Below are 16,246 nucleotides of genomic sequence, written 5' to 3'. Positions count from 1 at the left end.
CATACCGTAGTAATTTTTATAGTACTGTATATTGTTATGATTACTCTGTATACATTATTTAAAAGTAGCTGAGGCCACTTTTCAATGGAACCGATAGTGGCCAACATAGACAGGTTTCACTGTATTGGAACTTTGGCGGTTAAAATTGAGAGACACATTTATTGTTATTTAAAAATAATATTATGAAACAAAATATGTACCATTTTATTAGATGAGCTGCCAGTTTTACTGCAACACCTGCCCCGTCGCTATAGAACTTCAGTGGTTTCTGGTCTAAAACTCCTGTCACGTGTTTTTCACAAGCTTCTTTTGCAACTAGCTTAACACCATTCAGGGACTTCTACATAGACCGAAACAAATTATAGTCTGACAGTGCCAGGTCCGAGCTATACGGTGGATGTATTAAAGCCTCTCAGCCAAGTTCTCCCAACTTGTGATAAGTCATTAAAGATGCATTGCTGTTGTCAGCGTGGATACGACACGCTTTGTGTCAATCAGTTCCGGCTTTTTCTTTTGAATTGTTAAGTACCCTCGCACTAATTTTCGATAGTACAGGTCCGAATCTATCGTTCTGCCCGGCAATAGCAGCTTATAATGCACAATCCCCTTCCAATCCCATCAAACGCACAGCATAACTTTTCTAGACGTCAGTGTGAGTTTCTCACAAATTGTGGAGCTCCTTCTCGCTTCAACCACGATATTTTTAGCACATTGTTGTCACAGGTTATCAGCTTTTCATCATTCGTAATCAACCGCATCAGGAATGGCTCGAGTTTGTTATGTTTCATCTTAAACGTAAATCAGATTCGTAAATCGAAATTCGTTGGAGTAAATGTTTTCGAGTCTGATCATGTGGCACCCAAACGTCGAACTTTTATATTTAGCCAATTTTCTCCAAATAGTTTTTAACACTGTTTAGTAATGGATGTTTAGGTCATTGGCGATGTCATGATTGCTTACATGCCAGTCTTGCTCGACTTTGCCAGAATATCATTCATTTTTACTGTGATTCGTCGTCCACTGCTTGGAGCATCTTTGGTATCTATATTTTCAGAAACAACATCAAAAAGCAACTGAACTATCTTTTGGCTGTTGCTTTTGATAATGTATCCTGCCCATAAACAGCACAAATTTCTTCACGGGCTTGGGCAGCATTTGCATCCTTATTGAAATAAAATTCTAAAATGTAGTGCAATTTTGCGGGAAGATAACTCATCTTCACGATGCAATGCCTTATTTCTGATTATAAGAATTCCGACACATTTTGCATATCTACTGGCTTCAACTATCAGCTATCAAATGACGTTAGGCGTGACTCGCTGCGATTCATATACTCTGAGATTTAAGACGCTTACACTATCTCATGAACAAAAGTCTCAATATTTTTTTCACTACCCGATATAACTAAAATTTTCATTTGGTGGTTCCTCATTCATATACAGGAATAAACGTTCATAATTATTTTCTTTTTAAAATATTTTCTTCGTATTAATTGGGAAGACACTTGATATTTTGACTACATTATAGAGCCACTGCTGGTAAAAGGATGTTTTCAGCAACAATATATAACAAATTTACAGCGATATAATAAAAGTGTTTGTAATTTTTCAAGTATACTTGTCAGCAAGTGTTACTATAATTTATTTTATTTTAAATTGATGATATGTAACAAAACTATCAATCTTAGGAAGTTATCAATGTAGATAGTGTTCAGTATATTTCAGAGTCAACTCATTTGATGGTCTTTGAGATTTGTTAATTACGCCTATAAGCCTGAAAATGTCAACATTACGAATCCAAAATTTTATATAGTAAACAGTGTGTTCTGTTGGTCGGAAAATTCGTCCGTAAATATGATACCTTTAATGTCTCTTACTCTTAGGCTAAGGAGACGAATGATGAAGTGAATTGTAGAAGAATTGACGGAATGAGAATATGAGAAAATCCGAAGAAACCCACTGGCACAACAAAGACATGGCTTGGGATCGAACCTGGGGTCTCTTCACATTAGAGGTAAGCCGCTTTATTACTGTGCCCTTTCTCCAAAGTGGTGTAAGATATGTCGTTTTTCAATATCCTGTAATACCAACTCTCAGATCTGTATTGTTGAGATTTAATTTGTCCCTTCCTGCAATCTCCGAACCTGTTCACGTGAAATTTTAAAATGCTTCATGTTTTGTTAGGATTGCTTATTAATTGATTATAAATTTTGAAACGTTTACTACTATTTTTGTCCCCGTTGAACTTAGTCAACAATATTGATAAGCTTCCTGAGTGGTAATGGCATAGGTCATAGGAAATAAGACTAGAAATACAAGAGTGAGATAAAAACAGCGAGATGTGTGTGTACAAATTCGATAAAGATTGCCATAAGATATTCCTAGGTATAGTGTGCAGGCAGTACAATAATAACTTTGAATCTTTATCAGTATACTGTAGTAGTAGTGTCTTCGTGTAAATTCAGAAGTTTATTTATTAATTGAATGGGATATTAAAAGAAGTTGGCGTGAAAGTGGCAGATCTCGATCCAAAGGTTGACTAGGATCATTCACTATTCACATGGAGAACTCATGTCAAAATGCAGAATGGATTACTGGGTAAAAATAAACGGATCTTCATTGTGAAAAAGTAAATAATAAACTGATGTTGTCGACGACTCAGTATAATAAAATTTACGGAAATTTGATAACAGTGATAAACTGCAGAATATTGTTTGTTCACTTTAACAATTATTAAAATATATGTATTTTTATATAGATTCTAGTGTTTTAAGATAGCAGAAACGATTCTAGCAGAAACGATTCAAAACATCTCTTATCACAGGCTTAGAAGGATCATCTTCCGGAAGTTATAGTCGTGGAAATATGTACTTTTGAAAATATTTTTAATTTGTGTATCTTTCATTAGATATATCAGGTAATCTAAAAAGTAGTGAGCCATTTGCTCACGAGATGAGTTAGTGTCCCAGTATCAGATATATGAATCGCAGCGGATTTGGCCTTACGTCATTCAACAGCTGATAGTTGAAGTTAGTAGATGTACAAAAAGTGTTGGAATTCTTGCAGTCATAAGTAAGATATTACACAGTGAAGGTGAATGAACTTTACGGCTGTATTTTACAATTTTATTTCGATAAAGGTGCAAATGCTTCGTAGGCCCGTGAAGAAATTTATTCTCTTTATGGGCAGGATATGTTATCAAAAACAACAGCCAAAATATGGTTCAGTCATTTTCGTTCTGGAAATTTTGATGCCCAAGATGCTATTCGCAGTAATATATATAGGCTGCCGAAAACATTAAAAAATGAACTTTAAAGTTCCATATCTCCAATACTATGGGATCTACCGCAGTCGGGTCAAGATTTCACTTAGGAACTACGTAGTATGTGCCCCATCCAAATATCCAAGTTTCAGAATCCTGTGGTACTTCTGCAGCAATTGTAATAGAGATAATGGTGAATACTTCAAATTATATGTCCGTAGCCAATCTCCGACTACAAAAATTGTTGCATGAGTATCATAGGATTCTGAAACTTGGATAGGGCACATATTAGTTCCTAAGTGAAGTCTTGAGCCGACTACGGTAGGTCCCATAGTTTAGGAACGGGACTTTCAAAGTTCATTTTTTCATGTTTTTGCCAGCCTGTAACTTCCAAAGGAAGCATTTGTGTGGAAACGGTTGGGTACATGGAAAGCTCGGCGAACACGTATCCCATCATTTTCAAGGACACACTTTTCGGGATAAAAATGTTTGCCCCAGGGTCTACCGCGGGGTCCCAGGTGGGGTCCAACTCAAAATTTTCAAATGGCAAGGGGGGTTAATTAGCACATGGTTTGAAAGCTGTTGTAAAATTGAAGAAAATGGAGCAAGTCTCGACTCTCTACGACAATCCTGTGCAAAATGGTGGCGGGTCAAAATGTAAATAAAAACTTAATTGAAAAGTCCATGGCACCCCTATAAATCGGAAACAATGAGATAAATATGAAAACAGGAAAGAAAGTCTGGTATTATTTTCAAAGTACAACGATTAAAGATAAAAACACATTGTCCCAGGGCTCTTACAGGGTCCCAGGTGGGGTCCAACTAAAAAGTTTCAAATAGCAAGAGAGGTTAAGTACGATAGCACATCGTTTGAAAGCTGTTGTTAAATGAAGGAAGATGGAGCAAGTTTCGATTTTCTACGACAATCCTGTGCAAAATTGCGGCGGGTCAAAATGTAAACAAAAGCTTGATTGAACATCTAAATATTGAACAAGAAGGGGTGCAAGCCCCTTCCAAGAAAAGCACGATCACACCATAACACCACCACCTCCGAATTTTACTGTTGGCACTACACACGTTGACATATGACGTTCACCGTGCATTCGCCATACCCACACCCTGTCATCGGATCGCCACATTGTGTACCGTGATTCGTCATTCACACAACGTTTTTCCACTGTTCAATCGTCCAATATTTACGCTCCTTATACCAAGCGAGGCGTCGTTTGGCATTTACCTGCGTGATGCTTGGCTTATGAGCAGCCGCTCGACCATGAAATCCAAGATTTCTCACCTCACGCCTAACTGTCGTAGTACTTGGAGTGGATCCTGATGAATTTGGAATTCCTGTGTGATGGTCTGGATAGATGTCTGCCTATTACACTTTACGACCCTCTTCAACTATTGGCGGTCTCTGTCAGTCAACTGACGATGTCGGCCTGTACGCTTTTGTGCTGTACGTGTCTCTTCACATTTCCACTTCACTATCCATCAGACAATGGATCTAGAGATGTTTAGGAGTGTGGAAATCTCGCGTACAGACTTCTGACACAAGTGACACCCAATCACCTGACCACGTTCAAAGTCCGTGAGTTCCGCGGAGCGCCCCATTCTGCTTTCTCACGATGTCTAATGACTACTGAGGTCGCTGGTAATGAGTACCTGGCAGTAGGTAGCAGCACAATGCACCTAATATGAAAAACATACGTTTTGGGGGGGGGGTGTCCGGATACTTTTGATCACATAGTGTACGTGTTCTTGGTTATGGAAGCCGTCGCCCTACACGCGTCATCGTACACTTCAGTGTGTATTTGCCACTAATCACCGCGGATGAGCACTGCAACAGTGGAGTAATGTCATATGGTCCGTCAAGTCACGGTCCGACTTCATGAGGCGATGGATTCCGCATGCCAAGAGAGTGCGGTCCAGGGCGGTGGAGTATCAGTCATCGTGTGGGCCGCGTTTTCCTCTAAATATCAATCGCTGACTCTTAGAACTAAGTTTACACTATATAAGTATTTGCTGCTTTTTAGTTCATTTTATGTGAGCTGGATTAATTTTAGAGGAAATATATATTTTTGTGTGGAACCTGATATGAAATTGTGCTTTTTGTATTTGTATGTCAAATTTTGGCCTTATGTCTATTATCCCCTAATACAATGTTGATTATTTCATTATTCCGAAAATTCCTCAATGTGTCCAAAAGTATCGGTATCGTGAAAAAGTGGTATCGGTACATGCTTGACGTTGAGCACTCATCGTCACTCTACTAAAAACTGACTAAGTGGTGGTCTCCGTTTTAAAAAAGTCCACCTGCCACACTGGTCTTGGGCCGTATACATGTGCCTGCTGTCTTGAGTTCTAGAAATATTGCAAGATTTATGACTTAACCTTTGTATTATTATTATTATTCGGTGAATCATGATTCTTCATTAATCCTACTCTAATTATGATGGGGTAACGCACTTAAAATCGTTTCTTTCTAGAGATGAGATGGCAAATTATACTATTGCATAGGCGACAATTTGCTCGTACATGAGAAGTAATCAGTCCATATCTTACTTTTAAGTTATCATCGTGATGTATATGGCATTTAAATCACATTTTACCTTTGATTTATTGGTGGCCAGGGTGGTCCCATTGATTTGCGTAGTCTGGGGTGAAAGTGAATTGCAGGGCCAATAATATAGGTAAAAATTTGATGTCCAGCATTATTAGTTTTTTTTTTTTTTTAATATTAATGTCAATGATTGGGTTGCCCACATAACAAGGAAAGACTGAATTTTCATGAACATTGGAAGAGACAGAGATCTTCCAATAGAAGCAGATACTCTTCCAAGACGGACATTCTTTCATGACACCTTTTCGAGATGGGACAATCTGACTCGTCTTCCGTAGGCAATCTTAATAGTATATCTAAATACGATGCACTTCACGACATTAACAGTATATAGTTGTAAACATTTCTTACCAAGTGATTTTTCGTAATTTCGAAACCTTTTACATTTCAAGAATGAATTTATAATAGTAAACTTGTTACTTTTCCTGAAGGGCCTAACTCCTTTTCCTATGACTCACAACCTGAAGCGACTCCTCGACTTGCCTCACCCATAGGATGACCCTGGACAGATTTTTGGGGTACCTTGCTATGTATTGCGTGGTCAGTCATGTAGGCCTAGCTGGCACATTTCTGAACGCCTATTGTTAATTGTAACTTGTTTATATTGAAAGAAAGCTGCTTGTGTACTAAACTTTTAAAAAAATGAATAAATAAAACTCAAACTAACACACAAATACACAAAACGTGCCGACGCTCGAGGCGATAAAATTTGCATTATCATTTTTTCCACGTATTTACTACTTTATCTCCAGTTTCAGACATTTACAGTCGTGACGAATCAATCCATTTGTAGATACATTATTCAATTTCCAACCGTTGTGCTTCCTTGTGTTCTTTCTGTTTGAATAGTCAATATTCTACATCTAATTGTTGTCTACAGAGGTAAGCCATTATTATAATCTTTCATTTGTTATATAATTCTTCATCTCTGTCTATTAGCGAATATGCATTCATGTAAAACTTCTACGAAATTTGGTCTTCTACTACAAGTCTTACATTCATGTAAAACTTCTACATGGTCTACGAAATTTGATTGAGATCGATCACGTCCCACAGCCAAAAGCAGTTGTCTATCCACAGGGGCGCAGTCACGTGGGGTCCTCCGGGTCCGGATCCCCCGAAACTTCCTAACTCAACATATATTTTTACACTTTCTTAATAAAACTATACTTTTTAACAGGGAAATGATTGATGTAGCATGAACATTTCATTTTACACTTCTTCTTTACTCTTTCTCTGTGATGAAAGGTATCATTTTTTCTGAAAATCGGGTACAGAATAATACCCGTTCAATACTACTTAGACTATATAGATCCTTCCCCAACAAAAATTTCTGAGTGCGCGCCTGTCTGTACATCCGTTTATGAAGTTCTTGTTTTTCAGGAGTATAATGACTGGTTTTGGAGCAATATATAATATAGTCACACTATCCTGGAATGTTATGCAACCCTGTTGTGAGACTTGTAAAGTTTCTTATATACAGGTAACGTAGAAAGTTCTACGCTTTTTCACCCACCATCTTCAAACATCGATATGTCACCTAAAATGTACCTGGAAGATCAAAAATAGTGCCCATCAGCATTGACGACCTTTTGCCTACGTTCTGGATAGGGATGCACGCGAGACGAGATGAGACGAGAAATGGAAAAGTCTCGTCTCGTCTCGCAAATGTGAAGTCTCGTCTCGCGTCTCGCATAAAATTTTGAGTCGCGTCTCGCGCGAGACTTTCTCACATGGTCTCGCAGTCTCGCATTGGGTCAAAATTTTGCAATGTGTTATTCTATGGCTGTTAATGAATGATGATGTGATATTCTGTCCGAAGGCAGGTATTTGACATAAAAGTCCATTGGCAAGGTGAATCCATGGTGGTTTGCCATTGCTTTTCATGGGATGAATGTTCATAACATCCTAAGGAGACGGAACCTAGAGTTCAACATGGTATCCAAACTTGTGTCCCCTCCGCTCCAAATTAAAAGAAAAGTTGTGCTGGAATTTGATTGCTGGACCATTAATTTTCGTCAAATTAATAGCATAATTTACAGCAAAACCAGCATAAATTGTTGCTGGATCCAACATTGTTTTCCAGATTAGAGGTCTCCAGCAATATTTTCCAGTATGCCATGCGGGCACATCTTTGCCCCGAAAAAAAAGTCTCCAATATAATTAGGATATAAAGAATATAACGATTCCGTATGTTTTTCTGAACTCATTGAACCAAACCCGGATCCTTTTACTATATCTATATGTAAATTTCTTCGTCTTTATTAAACCGGATTTCAACCTTGTCTTTGCCTGCTTCTAGTCCGAGGAATGCTCTAACGTCACAATATCCAAAATTGACACGGACTGTTCCCTTAGAATAAGTTCGAACTTTCTTTTCAGAAAGTTTAAACTTTCTAGCATTAAATTTGTGGAAGCAGCAGAGAAAATATAAAAATACGTAACTTGTGTAGGAGAACAGTGCTGCCATCTATTGTCGCCTATCTCCCTTGACACCAACCACCAAGGAATAACATTACTTGTGTCAACGGACTTGTGGATAACGTAATATGTTAACAATTGCGAGAATCAAAATATCCAGCAAACTATACTTGATACGAAAAAAGCTTTCTGGATCAATTTCCAGATCATGCAGTTGAACTAACTGCAGTATTGCCAGAATATCAAAACCTGAAAAGTTTTGGTTAACCCGACAGCACTGGTGTCAAGCCACACAGACACAGACCACATGTCTTTTGATCCAGAGCTGAGTAAAATCAACCTTGAATAATAATAAATCTCATAAAATGTCTATTGCCCCAATCCTTTTTTTTTGTTTGTTTGTTTGTTTATTTGTTTGTTCCTGGAGGCATTAACGCTCAACTTAGAAAACTCAATAAATGTAAAATCACTAAATATACAATTAAATGTAACTCATAAATGTTGCGAGAAATCTCGCGAGACTTAACCGAGTCTCGTCTAGCGTCTCGTCTCGCATGGTTTAGTCTCGTCTTGCGTCTCGCAAATGCGAGACGAGACTTCTCGCTCCTCGCACGCATCCCTAGTTCAGGAAGGCAATGGATTCCATCGCGGTAGAACTTGGTGGGACGTGAAGCGAAGAATGTATCAAATGCATTGTGCACCTCTACTAGGGATTTGAACTGGCGTCCTCTAAGGTGATTGTCCAAGGAATGGAACAGGTGATAATCGGACGGTGCAGTGTCCGAGGAGTGTAGCGGATGCAATAGTGTTTCCCATCCAAGGTGAAGAATGCTGTCCCGGATCATCCTAACTATGTGGGGCTTAGCGTTGTCCTGTAACAGAAGGACCCCTTGTGATTCAGAAGTGCTGGCTCCAGAGTTTTGAGTTTTTCTTGAACACGGCTCAGCTGCTGACAGTACACAGTTGCATTGATGATCCGAAGCAGTTTCTGATGCACGATACCGCGAGCAGTTCACCAAACACACAGGAGGACCTTCTGGTGCAGTGCTGGTTTCGGCTGTTTTGGAACCGGTTCATGGGATGCTAACAGATGATGACGGTGTCGTGTATCTTCGTACAGGACCCACTTCTCATCACATGTCAGCACCCTGTCCAGAAGTGGCTTCTTTCTTAGACGAGACGGCAAAGAAACACAGGTGTCTGCTCGCGTTGCCTTCTGGCACGGAGTCAAATCACGTGGGAGCCATCGCCCAACTTGAAGTGCTTCCCAAGTTGATGAAGGTGCTGTCGAATGGTTTCTCCACTCACATTGAATTGTAGTTCCAGTTCATCACACGTCTGGCCTGTTTGCCTCAATTGCTGTCTGAATATATTCATTTTGTACATGTGTTGTTTTTCCGGCACGTGGTGCGTCTTCGAGTGTTTCGTCACCGTCCTTAAACTTGTTAAAACACCGCTGCACTGTCCACGTAGTCACAACACCCTCACCAAAGGCCTGGCATATTTTCCGCCCCACTACAGCGGCGTTTGACCCCAATTTGAACTCGTACAGCGTGCACACCCTTATGACGCCCTGTGGAGATCCCATGTTGACTCTGTCCTTAAACAAGTTCACGGTGTAACTCAACTGCCGCAACCAGGTGTTATGTTGGATATATCCACACCAACAACTGACCTTCGCCTTATCTCCATTTGCATTCAATTCACGGTGTGAGAGCCAATGGAACACAGACCTCCGCAAGAAGCGACAGAACTTTCTTGGTTACCTTTATAGAAAAAGAAGGGGCACAAAGAGAATTCTAATAATAAATTGCAAACGTATAAGTGCGTCGCGCTAATTCCTAATACAGTGAAACCTGTCAACTCGGCCACCTTTCTAAGTTGGCCACCAGCTTATCTTGGCCTAGTTCGTCTTGAACCTGCATTTTCGCATAAGACATTCGTTACTTACTACTCTGTAAGTTGGCCACCTGTCTATCTTGGAAGTTGGCCACACTTAAGCACTGTTTATCCTATGATGATAATGATAAATTTACCTGCGTATCTTGGCCACGCAAAATACTGTTTTGTTATTTTTCTTAACTCTTTCGTATTCCCATATGAGAGGCAGATGTTCTGTATTTGTGACTGGAGAAAAGAAACAAGGATTCGTGATTTGCTCTTGGAGGTCAATGGCCAGAAGACTACCCTGATAAAGGAGTGGTGAATGAAAATGTGAATAAGAAAAAGCACGTACAGGAATTCAGGAAATGGTTGTACGTATTTGTTTACCCTGTCTGTTTTGGTAAAACCATTAGCTATATCAGCTCCTCTCATCAGTGGGGAGCTTTAGTAATGCCGGAAAATTCTCAAGGTTAAAACTAATCATCTCAATTGTCAACTATTGGCACCTGTCGGCTTGTCAAAAGATAGCGGAGTTTTTGAGATATGAATTCCCTCAAGATTTTCTCAAAACATCTTTTGCTAAGAGGGAAACACTTCTAGCTCATTAACAAGAGGTAGCTAACTACAATATTAGAATGTGCATATCTGCCAAAAAGAATAAAACAAATACAACCACCATTCAGTAACAACTGAAAAGAAGTCATATAAATTGCATATGAATTTCTCAATTTATAACTTAGCTTTTCTTGTTTTCAATCTGAATAACTCAGTATGCTGTAATATCATTTTCAATAAACTGCGTACATACGCTTCTATTTCATGGTTGTTTGTGTTATCGTGTTTTCGATCCGAATAATCCAATGTACCAGACAAGTTTTCAGGAAGAGAAAGGTACGCACATACATTAAACATACTATAGTAATATTTTCTAGTACTGTATATTTTTATGATTACTCTATATGCATTATTTATAAGTAGCTGTCGTGCCACTGCTTATTAAAATTTTACAATCAAGTAATACTAGAAATCCTATTCTAGAAATACATCAATCACACTTGTTTTCTGTAAGTTGGTCACTTTTTGATGGAACCGATGGTGGCCAACATAGACAGGTTTCACTGTAGTAAACTGTCACGCTAGAAAATGCCATTGCATGCGCTATCACTTGCCAGCCTGATGTTAATAGAAGTTGCTATTTGCAGGGTTGCTGTATATAACGAAATCTTGAAATAAGTGCATAACAATATGATATGAAGTTTAGGGTGATTGGTGTTCAAACTCTTAGGGTGGCGAGCACCAACCGAGAGTAAGTGAAACTAAAGTAGTAAGTTACTAAGAGAGAAGGAAATCGGCGACTTCCAGTCAAGAGTACTGAACTAAAGGAGTAAATTACTACAGGAGTAAATTTTTCGTTTACTACTGTAGTAAATTTATTTACTCCAAAACTGGTGGAGAGCACCATCAAAGAGTACGTTACTACATTAGTAACTTAACGAGTAAATAAGGCCAAAATTTACTCCGAAGCAGCAGTAGGAGTAAAGTTAGAGAGTAAGATGAGTTCTTTGTTTTCTACTTGTTAAATATCGAATTCTATGGATTACCTGGACTAGGAAGAATATATGGAGATGGAGGAAGAAGTAGACATCCCAAGAATGAGAGTTTTAGTGGAGAGAAGAAACCTATTTGCAATGTATAGTGACATTGATTTCAAAGGGCGTTTTGGGTTGCTTAAGGAATCTTTTGAGCGGCTGCTTGATATGTTGGAGCCGTTACTGCAGCATAATTCTGACAGGAACCGTGCTTTGTCTCCTAGGCCACAACTTCTTTGTAGATTGCGAATCTTTCGCACTGGTACTTATCAAATCTTAGCAGGGGATCTCATTAACATACATCGTAATACTGCTGGAAGAGCTTTTAACAGTGTGACAGACAGTTCAATTGCCTTAAAGCCACTGTGTGTGTGTCCACGCCACAGAGCAATATATATATATATATATATATATATATATATATATATATATATATATATATATATACAGTGGCGGATCCAAGGGGAGCTATAGGGGCTATAGCCCCCCTTGACGCTCAGGTTTACACTGGCTAAAATGGGCTTCAATCCTGCTTTACACTGGATAAAACAGCAAACTATGGTTTAGCCCCTCTCTTGATCATATCCCGGATCCGCCACTATATATATATATATAAAGGAAAAAGTGAATTCTATCGAATTGGTTGATTTCCGAATGTTATAGGGGTCATGGATTGTGTACCTATACCCATACTTTGTCCTTTTGGAGCACAAGCAGAACTATACAGAAAGTGCAAGAATTTCCTTTTTATCAATAGGGCCTACACAAATCATTTCTGATGCCAATATGAAGACTTTGAACGTGTTAAGCCATTGGTTGAGTTCCACGCATGATGTACGCATTTGAGACAATAGTAGAATTCCTCCAAAATTGGAAAACGAACAATATAATGAATGGGTTGCTTTTTGGAGATAGTTGATATGCTCTCTCCAAACATCTTATGACTCTTATGTTTCGACCTCAGACAGGAGCCGTAGGGCGCTACAATAAAGCCCATGTTGTTACAAGATGTGTAGTAGAACGTACATTCGGTGTTTGGAAGAACCGTTTCCAAATTCTCACTAAAACAATGAGATATAAACAAAACATGTGTGGGAATGTTATTGAGGATACTGCAGTTCTGCACAACTTTGGAACAGAAGTAGGTGTGTTTCACCCTGATGCTGTGCAGTGTTTCTTTCAGAAAAAATTACACTTAGTATTACACGGAGGGAACACTTAGTATTCGAAGGGGATCATATTATTTTTACATGGTACTATTCTATTTATTATTATATTATAGAAGTATTATTTTCGTCTTCTCCGGGAGAAACCTCTCAGAGCTTGCGAGGGGCAACTTCCCCCCGAAAAAAAAAAATCATGTTTAGAAGAAACACTGGTGTTGTGGATGTGAATGGCATGAACCAATATGCATTTCAGCCAGAAGCAGATGCTGCAGGACAAGCTGTCATAAAAATTATACCCAATTTGCTAGTAAAATAATAAATTAGTATAAACACTTTTCCTTCTTGAATAAATAAGGCACTGGATCGTCACTACTGCAGTGAAGTGTCACCCATTTTATTTATGTATAATTTTAGTTGTTTCTCTCTTTTTCTTTCTTTCTTCTTTATTTTGCAATTAGGGGATTAAGATTTTCATTTTATTTCTTTCTTCAGTACACAGAGTTATACAATAAAGATGTTTTGATTATTTCTAAGAAAAATAAGATGTCTACTTTTATAACTTCGCTGATACAAATAAATATTAGAATGTGGTAATTAGAAAAATTAAATGTACTGATGCTTAAACAAATATTATGCCATGTGAAAAACAAGAACATATTAACCATTGGAAAATATATCAAGCAAACAGAATATGTTTCATACATATAAAATATATTCACATTCATTTATAAAAACATAAATTTCTGGAGTACATTGCCTGAAGAACCGGAACCTGAAGTATGTTCCATTTCATTCTTGAATTCGTTCTTATTCATAACTTCCATTTTAAGGTTATGGTCTTCCACGATTTATCTTTGTCTTTCAATTAACAATATTTTTGTATTATATTCCTCTCGTATTAAACGTATTTTTAACGAATGAAGCTCGTCTGCTTTTTCCAACAACTTCCTGTTCTTCACTACAACCGCATGTTCTTTGCCTTTTTTCATGGGCGCATCTTCTGATAAGCTTCAGCTCCCGATAGGAAACGAAATGCAAGTGCCAGCAGTGTGCAGAAATGGCTTACTTCTTTAGTAAAAAGGCGTTACTACTTTAGTTACAACTAAAGAAGTAAATAGAAATTGAGCTCTCCAACAGTTACTAAAATAGTATATTACTTCGGAAGTAATTTACTAAAGTAGTCCAGACTAAAGAAGTAAGAGTTACTACAAGAGTAATTTACACTAGTTTGGTGCTCGCCACCCTTAAAAAAAATACAGATATTAACTTAAATAATTAGCTTTGCTAGTTAAGCATGATTTTAACCTATAGTGTACAGCGAGCCGAAGGCTTGGGCGCAACAACTAATTGGCATAAAAGTAATTGATTACCTGTTAGGTAGCCTGTCAAATGTGGTTGAAATCGATCGAAAGCAAACGTCGAAATCGACAAGGGACTTGAGAGCAGAAAGGATCACATAGCTGGCGTTAAATTACAGGTAAATAGGGAACGGGGAATATGCAGGAACAGAAATACCTTGCATAATGCAGTTAATTGGTTTCAAAAAAAGTTCGCGTTGTGCAAAATGCGTTGTTCGAGGTAAGTTAAAAAATAATTATTATTAAGTAAATAATATAAAAAATATTTAAACATGAAAATTATAAGAAAGCGAAACAAATACAACGCATTTCTTCACTTACAAATAAAAAGTGAAATTTTCAGTTTTACATTCTGATAATATCCAGTAGGCTGAAGATGATCTATGTTTAATGAAAGTGAATGATTATTAAAGGAGTTGATGGAATAAGAATGTGGGAGAAAGCGGGAGGACCTCAAGGAAATCCACGGACACGATGTTTTCGTCGACAAACTCTCATGGTATAGGATCGAAGCAGGGGCTCCTTACCAGAGTTGAGCTCTCTACCACTAACCCACCGTATCTCCATACTTCAACTATATTAATATTAATATCGTCATATACAAAGCGAATACTCGACTTGGTGTATACACTATTTTCGTCTATGCACGTGTTCTATTTGATGTTTTTAATAAGTTAGGAATAAAAAATTGATGTAGCAGATTATTGTCAGTTCGTAAATATGGATAATGATAAAATCCGCGTTTGAGCAGAACTGGCGTTCCACTGTGCAAGCTATTCCTGTATAGCACTTTCAATCTGATACAATCGTAATTATTTAAGTTACTTTTAAGCTAGGATAGGAATAGTGGAGACCACTTCCTTAGTAGTAGGTGACAGTGCCTGTAGTCTGTCACCCGCCAATAACCATGCCTCAATGAAACTTTTTATAAAAATGGTTCGCTACATTTGCGATTCACGTCGGTAAGGGTTCTGTTTCAGTGACAAAAAAAGACAAACATACCCTCATATACACATTACATGTGCTTAAATCAGAAATGGTGACCTAAGTAAACTTAAATTTTTTAATCGAAAATCTCCATCTCTAACCCAAATAAATAGATTATCAATGGCAGACAGATCATGACATTGAAAACATCGAGATATAGCAAGAGTGTTTACTTTCGAATCTGGAGACGTTTGACGCTGACTTATTTTGTTCTCAAGACAAACAGCATCATCATAGATACCGGTACCGCAATGGAACACAAAGGGATATAAAAGTGTTTTTTTTTTTTTTCGTACGAATGTACTAGAATTAATAATAATAATAATAATAATAATAATAATAATAATAATAATAATAAACTGCCAAAGACAACAGAGAGAATCACGCTTAAAAGTTCCGATTTCGTCCGGTAGATGTCAACCACTGGATTATGTTTGCTGCCATCCACTGACGCGATGTGTAACTTGTAGCATTCTAGAAGCATACATCTTTGTTTCAATAGTAAAAAATGAAATATGGAACTCGGCAAGAAAATCCTTGTAGCTATATTTAAATAAAACAATTCTAAAATTCGCTCTCGTTCAAGACATCGTGTGGAGTAACTGATGTACGGACGTACTAACGTTACAGTCTTGTAAGTCTCACTTGTGTGATCTTAATACTAAAGCAAATGTTGATCCGTCAGCGTTTAACGACTAGTGTTGTAAAGGCCTGGAAAAAAAACGGAAATTTTCGGTTAAAAAAATACAGTTTTTTTACCGTTTTTTTCCGAGCTGGAAAAAAAACGTAAAAATTGGGGAAAATTGAAATTTTCGAATATTTTAATACGTTATGCTTTTAAAATGAAAACTATTTTATATTTACTAATTTACAGTTAAGATCAGTGAATAGTTATATTTCTTGTATTAGAATAGGGAAATTTTGTAACAGCAAATATGTTTGCTCACTCCTTTAAAGTAA

At 37.7% G+C, this 16,246-nt stretch overlaps 1 protein-coding gene across 5 annotated transcripts in view; it reads left to right on the top strand.

The window, feature by feature from the left end:
* The window catches only part of Pisd (phosphatidylserine decarboxylase), an 81,200-nt gene that overhangs the window by 30,815 nt on the left and 34,139 nt on the right, over positions 1 to 16,246 (top strand). For 2 of the 5 annotated variants that reach the window (XM_081728334.1, XM_081728333.1), the window contains exon 2: positions 1,883 to 2,013. The exons of the other annotated variants lie outside the window; for them this stretch is intronic. The gene's annotated coding sequence lies outside the window, so the exon portion shown is untranslated. The remainder of the gene's footprint in view (positions 1 to 1,882; positions 2,014 to 16,246) is intronic. 5 annotated transcript variants of the gene reach the window in all.

This window comes from Thermobia domestica, chromosome 10 (assembly GCF_964235325.1).
Source record: "Thermobia domestica chromosome 10, izTheDome1.hap1.1, whole genome shotgun sequence".
NCBI classification, from domain to species: Eukaryota; Metazoa; Arthropoda; class Insecta; order Zygentoma; family Lepismatidae; genus Thermobia; species Thermobia domestica.
This window is presented reverse-complemented; position numbering and strand designations above follow the sequence as displayed.